General features: G+C 41.3%; 1 non-coding gene across 1 annotated transcript; it reads left to right on the top strand.

The window, feature by feature from the left end:
• The first annotated feature begins 289 nt into the window (after nt 1-289).
• LOC130464685 (small nucleolar RNA R71) lies at nt 290-395 on the top strand. The gene has a single exon (XR_008925045.1). It is a non-coding gene; the product is annotated as a small nucleolar RNA R71 (small nucleolar RNA).
• Nucleotides 396-7,420: the final 7,025 nt, after the last annotated feature.

The raw sequence follows: 7,420 nt of genomic DNA, 5'->3' as shown, positions 1-7,420 counted from the left end.
TTGGCTTGGTGAGTTTTCGAGCTTCTTCAAGCGTGAGGTAAGCTTCTCTATCATCCGTGCTTGCTCTATGGCGTACACCGAACCCTTACCATCTTCACTCCTACCTTTCCCATCATAATTCCTTTTGCCTACATGCCAAGATTGGTAGTTTTGAACTACATCCTCAATGATTTCCTCTATTTGATCCTCAGTTTTATTCATAATGGGGCCTCCCGCGCCCGCATCATGACTTGTCTTCGAACTTGGACTCAACCCCAAGTAGAATGTTTGGAGCAACAACCATTTAGGAATCCCATGGTGAGGGCATTCCCTTTGGTACTCCTTATAACGATCCCAAGCTTCGAAGAGTGACTCATCTCGCTTTTTCTCAAAGGATTGAATCTTATGGCGGCACTCCGCCGTCTTCCCATGCGAATAGAACTTGTTTAAGAATGCACTTGTCACTTCGGTCCAAGTGCGAAGTGAGTTGGGCTTGACCTCCTTGTCAAGCCAATCACTTGCTCGCCCAAGTAGAGAGAACCGAAATAATGTCAACCTCACGTAATCCGATGTGACACTATTGTGCTTGATTGTGTCACAATAGTGCTCGAACTGTTTGAGATGTTCGTGAGGTGATTCATTACTCTTCCCACAAAAGGGGTGGCTTTGCACCAAATTGATCAAGGCGGGCTTGATCTCAAAGTTGTTGGCACCCGTTGTTGGGGCTCGAATACCACATGTAGCTTCGAATGCCCCCGGTATTCCCAAGTTCTTAACCGGGAGCGCCATGTTCTCAAAAACTTGCTCACTCTCTTGTTGTTCCTCACTAACACTCAACGATGCGAATCTGTTATTGCTTGATGAGCTAGACCGTACACGCCTTTGTCTCCTAAGTGTCCTCTCCAATTCAAGGTCTGGAGGATGGAGGATCCTTTGACGAGCACGCCCCCTAACAAGCATACAAACTCAAGAAAAACCGTGAGCAATGCTAAGGAAAAAGAAAGCTAAGCGAAATTGCAATGTTTTTGTATTTTCTAATGATGAACTAGTCTCAACTCAAACTCAAAAACAACAACTGTTCCCCGGCAACGGCGCCATTTTGATAAGTGTATTTTCCGTCGTTGATAGAAAACAACCTATGCAAACAATATTTATAAAACCACTCAACTACCGGCTAGCGGTAAGCAAAGGGATCGTCCCAAAGAAACGGTGGTTATTGAGTTTGAAAGTCAATCTAGTTCGAACAAGGATTTGGTTTTGAATTGTCACTTTTAAGAATCTAAAAACTAAGAATTATGCTAAATTAAATCAAGAAAGAGAAACGTTAGGGAGTCGGGGATAGGCTAGGGAAACCGGGGGAAATGAATTCAACTATCTAGCAATGGTGATCATGCAACGAAATGGTGCTTAGGCAAATGGTGTTAGGTTATGATACATATGACAATTCATAAATCATGCGGAAAAACCATAAAGCCAGGAAAACATATTATTTACACATAATCATTTAGCATAGTTTAGATGCATACTCTTTGTTGCGTGCCTTCCCTAGCTGCGCCCGAACCGAACAAGAACAAGTCTTTAGGACTCCAAGTGTCGTCCCTCCGTAGATAGTCCACAGCATGTCCGGATCCGCCTTAAGATTGACCAACTAGAATCGCCCTTAAGGTACTATTATTTTCGGCACTTTATAGGCAAATGTGTGACTGAATTTTTCTCTCAAAAACTCACTTTGAATACTTGAATTCTCTATGTAAATATGTGACCCTAGGCACTTATTTATAGAGTTTATGGAAAGGAATTATAATCCTATTAGAATACAAATCTATTTAATTATAATCCTACTAGGACTCTAATTAAACAAACTTTATCTATTAGGATTAGATTTAATCATATTATGAATCCCGGTAGCCTTAGGATTCGAGTAGCACACATGAGTGGCGCACAAGCACCGCACACCCGCACGCAGGCCTTGCGGCCCACGCCGAGCGCACAGCGCAAGGCCCACTGTCGCAGCCTTGTCCGCGTGCGCGCCCAAGCTTCGGCTGGGCCTGGCTTTTGCGCTGGGCCTGGTCGTATGCTTGGCGTGTGGTTGTTGCGCTTGGCTTGCTGGGCGATGGCCCGGCTTCGTGTTGGGCCTTCGTCTGGCAGGCCTCGTCCGATGCTAATTCGTACGATACGCTTCCGATTAAATTCTCGATTCCGGAATTCATTTCCGATACGAACAATATTCAATATTTCCGATTCCGGAATCAATTTCCGTTTCGAACAAATATTTAATATTTCCGTTTCCGGAATTATTTTCCGATTCCGATAATATTTCCGATTCTGACAATATTTCCGTTTCCGGCAATATTTCCGATTCCGGCAATATTTCCATTTCCAATAATATTTTCCGATACGTACCATGTTTCCGTTTCCGGCAACATCTACGACTTGGATAATATTTATATTTCCGATACGATCCATATTTCCGTTTCCGGCAATATCATCGTTTCCGGAGTATTCATTTCTTGCCTGTGACGATCTCAGCTCCCATTGAAACCAAGATCCGTCGATTCCGAATATCCATAGATGGAGTATTTAATGCCATTAAATACTTGATCCGTTTACGTACTATTTGTGTGACCCTACGGGTTCAGTCAAGAGTAAGTTGTGGATTAATATCATTAATTCCACTTGAACTGAAGCGGCCTCTAGCTAGGCATTCAGCTCACTTGATCTCACTGAATTATTAACTTGTTAATTAATACTGAACCGCATTTATTATACTTAACATTGAATGCATACTTGGACCAAGGGCATTATTTCCTTCAGTCTCCCACTTGTCCTTAGGGACAAGTGTGCATTTCCTAATTCCTTTGTCGCTCGATGCTTGCTCTTGAACATAAGGTAAGAGTTGTCATCCTTATTATGTCCAGAGGTGTTCCTCGGTTTCAGAGTTCAACTGATCAAATAAACAGATAATCATAGCCTATGATTCATCCGAGCACGGCCATGTATTTCACAGTTTCTAGCTCTCCGAGTGGCCTTGTACAACTTTTAAGCATCTCATCCCGATTTATGGGAGGACAATCCCAATCTTGCGATCTTGAGATTAGACTTCGTTTGATAGGTGATTACCTGAGCGTTGCCTTTATAGCCTCCTTTTACGGTGCGACGGTTGGTCAACGTCAAAGTAACCAGTTCTCAAACAAGTAATCTCAAATCACTCAGGTATTGAGGATTTAGCGTCTAATAATTTTAATGAAATTTACTTATGACAGATTTTCATCTCTTACAGTAAAGTTTCATAGGTCTTGTCCGATACTAGTCTTCCCAAAGTAAGTATCTATGCAAATGATTATGACATTGCCATGTCCACATAGTTCAAGAAACAGAACTACTAGTCATCTTGCATTCTAGTCGTCTAACGTTTTCTATGCGTCCAATTTTATAGAAAACTCCGACCAGGGACCATTTTCAACCTTTGACATTCAAGTTCACTTGATAGACATTTCTTAGTCACAGGACTGGTCCTGACAGTCTATCTTGAATATATCGTCAAATTGAAGGGACTCATCATTTAATAAACCACAAATTAAATGGAAAAATGAATTCTTTTCATTTATTGTGAATGATTAACCAATAACGTTTTACAAAGATTTAAACTCTGAAACTTTAAAACATTAAACAGGGACATCAAAGCCATTCTCCAATATGCTTGATTCCCATAGCTGCAGTGTGCGAGTTGTGCTTCGCCTGCGGCAGAGGTTTAGTCAATGGATCTGATATGTTGTTATCAGTTCCAATTTTGCTTATCTCGACTTCTTTTCTTTCAACGAACTCTCGTAGAAGGTGAAATCTACGAAGTACATGCTTGACTCTCTGGTGGTGTCTAGGCTCCTTTGCCTGTGCAATAGCTCCGTTATTATCACAATACAGGGCTATTGGTCCTTTAATGGAGGGGACTACACCAAGTTCACCTATGAACTTCCTTAGCCATATAGCTTCCTTTGCTGCTTCATGTGCAGCAATGTACTCCGCTTCAGTTGTAGAATCCGCAATGGTGCTTTGCTTAGCACTTTTCCAGCTTACTGCACCTCCGTTGAGGCAGAAGACAAACCCAGACTGTGATCTGAAATTATCTTTGTCGGTTTGGAAACTTGCGTCCGTATATCCTTTAACAATTAATTCATCATCTCCACCATAGACCAGGAAGTCATCTTTGTGCCTTTTCAGGTACTTCAGAATATTCTTGGCAGCAGTCCAATGCGCCTCTCCTGGGTCTGACTGGTATCTGCTCGTAGCACTGAGTGCGTACGCAACATCCAGGCGTGTACATATCATAGCATACATTATTGAACCAATCAATGATGCATATGGAATCCCATTCATTCGTCTACGCTCATCAAGTGTTTTTGGGCACTGATTCTTGCTTAGAGTCATTCCATGAGACATGGGTAGGTAGCCTCGCTTGGAGTCCGCCATCTTGAACCTATCAAGCACCTTATTGATATAAGTGCTTTGACTAAGTCCAATCATCCTTTTAGATCTATCTCTGTAAATCTTGATGCCCAATATGTACTGTGCTTCTCCTAGATCTTTCATCGAAAAACATTTCCCAAGCCAAATCTTGACAGAGTTCAACATAGGAATGTCATTTCCGATAAGTAATATGTCGTCGACATATAATACTAGGAAAGCAATTTTGCTCCCACTGACCTTCTTGTATACACAAGATTCGTCTGCGTTCTTGATGAAACCAAAGTCACTGACTGCTTCATCAAAACGTATATTCCAGCTCCTGGATGCCTGCTTCAATCCGTAGATTGACTTCTTTAGCTCGCATACCTTTTTAGCATTCTTTGGATCCTCAAAACCTTCAGGCTGTGTCATAAACACAGTTTCTGTTAAAACGCCGTTTAAGAAAGCAGTTTTGACATCCATCTGCCATATTTCGTAATCGTAATATGCAGCGATTGCTAACATTATCCGAATAGACTTTAGCATTGCAACTGGTGAAAAAGTTTCATCGTAATCCACACCGTGGACTTGCCTGTAACCTTTTTCAACCAATCTAGCTTTGAAAACTTCAAGTTTCCCATCCTTGTCCTTTTTCAGTTTGAAAACCCATTTGCTTACAATGGCTTGGTAGCCATCTGGCAAATCGACCAAATCCCATACTTGGTTTTCAGACATGGAGTCTAATTCAGATTGCATGGCTTCTTGCCATTGCTTGGAGCTAGGGCTCGTCATAGCTTGTTTGTAAGTCGCAGGTTCATCACTTTCAAGTAATAGAACGTCATATCTCTCGTTCGTCAAAATACCTAAGTACCTTTCCGGTTGAGATCTATATCTTTGCGATCTACGCGGGGTAACATTTCTAGATTGACCATGATTCTCACCAGATTCTTCTAAAGATCTCTGAGTTTCATCCTGAATGTCATCTTGAGCATTCTCTAGAGTTTGTTGTTCGACTCGAATTTCTTCGAGGTCTACTTTTCTCCCACTTGTCATTTTGGAAATGTGATCTTTCTCCAAAAAGACACCATCTCGAGCAACAAACACCTTGTTCTCAGATGTATTGTAGAAGTAATACCCCTTTGTTTCCTTTGGATAGCCCACAAGGATACATTTGTCAGATTTTGGATGAAGTTTGTCTGAAATTAATCGTTTGACGTATACTTCACATCCCCAAATCTTAAGAAAAGACACATTTGGAGGCTTTCCAAACCATAATTCGTATGGAGTCTTTTCGACAGCTTTAGACGGAGCTCTATTTATAGTGAGTGCAGCTGTATTTAGTGCATGTCCCCAAAATTCTAATGGAAGTTTGGCCTGACCCATCATTGACCTGACCATGTCTAGCAAGGTTCTGTTCCTCCGTTCCGACACACCGTTCCATTGTGGTGTTCCAGGAGGAGTCAATTCTGATAGAATTCCACATTCTTTCAGATGGTCATCAAATTCATAGCTCAGATATTCACCGCCTCTATCAGACCGCAGTGCCTTAATCTTCTTGCCTAATTGATTCTCTACTTCACTCTGAAATTCCTTGAATTTGTCAAAGGATTCAGACTTATGCTTCATTAGGTAGACATAACCATATCTACTGAAGTCATCAGTGAAAGTGATAAAGTAGCTTAAACCACCTCTAGAATTTGTACTCATTGGTCCACATACATCTGTATGGATTAAACCCAATAGTTCATTTGCTCTTTCTCCAACTTTAGAGAAAGATTGCTTTGTCATTTTGCCAAGTAAACATGATTCGCATTTACCATAATCCTCTAAGTCAAATGGTTCTAGAATTCCTTCCTTTTGAAGTCTTTCTAAGCGTTTCAAGTTTATATGGCCTAATCGACAATGCCACAGATAGGTGAGATCTGAATCATCCTTTTTGGCCTTTTTGGTATTTATGTTATATACTTGTTTGTCGTGATCTAATAAATAAAGTCCATTGACTAATCTAGCAGATCCATAAAACATCTCTTTAAAATAAAACGAACAACTATTGTCTTTTATTAAAAAGGAAAATCCCTTAGCATCTAAGCAAGAAACTGAAATGATGTTTTTAGTAAGACTTGGAACATGGAAACACTCTTCCAGTTCCAAAACTAGCCCGGAGGACAACGACAAATAGTAAGTTCCTGCAGCTAATGCAGCAATCCGTGCTCCATTTCCCACTCGTAGGTCGACTTCACCCTTGCTTAACTTTCTACTTCTTCTAAGTCCCTGTGGATTGGAACATAAGTGTGAGCCACAACCTGTATCTAATACCCAAGAAGTTGAATTAGCAAGTATACAGTCTATAACGAAAATACCTGAAGATGGAACGACTGTTCCGTTCTTCTGATCTTCCTTTAGCTTCAAGCAATCTCTCTTCCAATGCCCTTCTTCTTGCAGTAGAAGCATTCGGATTCAGAAGTGGGTTGACTGACCTTCCTCTTTACAGATTTGGCGCCAGTTTGCTTAGTTGGGCTGGCCTTCTTGCCACCTTTCTTAGCATTCCTCTTCTTTCCAGATTTCTTGAACTTGCCCCCACGCACCATAAGCACATCCTGCTTATCACTTTTGAGCGTCTTTTCAGCGGTCTTCAGCATACCGTGAAGCTCAGTGAGCGTTTTGTCCAGACTATTCATACTGTAGTTCAGTTTGAACTGATCATACCCGCTATGAAGAGAATGGAGGATTGTGTCTATAGCCATTTCCTGAGAAAATTGTTGATCCAGCCGACTCATATTCTCAATGAGTCCAATCATTTTGAGAACATGTGGACTTACGGGCTCGCCTTTCTTAAGCTTGGTCTCAAGAATTTGCCTATGAGTCTCGAATCTTTCGACTCGAGCCAGATCTTGGAACATGTTCTTCAACTCACTGATGATTGTGAAAGCATCTGAGTTGATGAACGTTTTCTGCAGATCCGCACTCATGGTGGCGAGCATTAGACATTTCACATCCT

The sequence above is a fragment of the Spinacia oleracea genome, chromosome 6 (genome assembly GCF_020520425.1).
Source record: "Spinacia oleracea cultivar Varoflay chromosome 6, BTI_SOV_V1, whole genome shotgun sequence".
Classification (NCBI taxonomy): Eukaryota; Viridiplantae; Streptophyta; class Magnoliopsida; order Caryophyllales; family Amaranthaceae; genus Spinacia; species Spinacia oleracea.
Note: the sequence above shows the minus strand (reverse complement) of the source record. Positions and strands in the feature narration are given on the sequence as shown.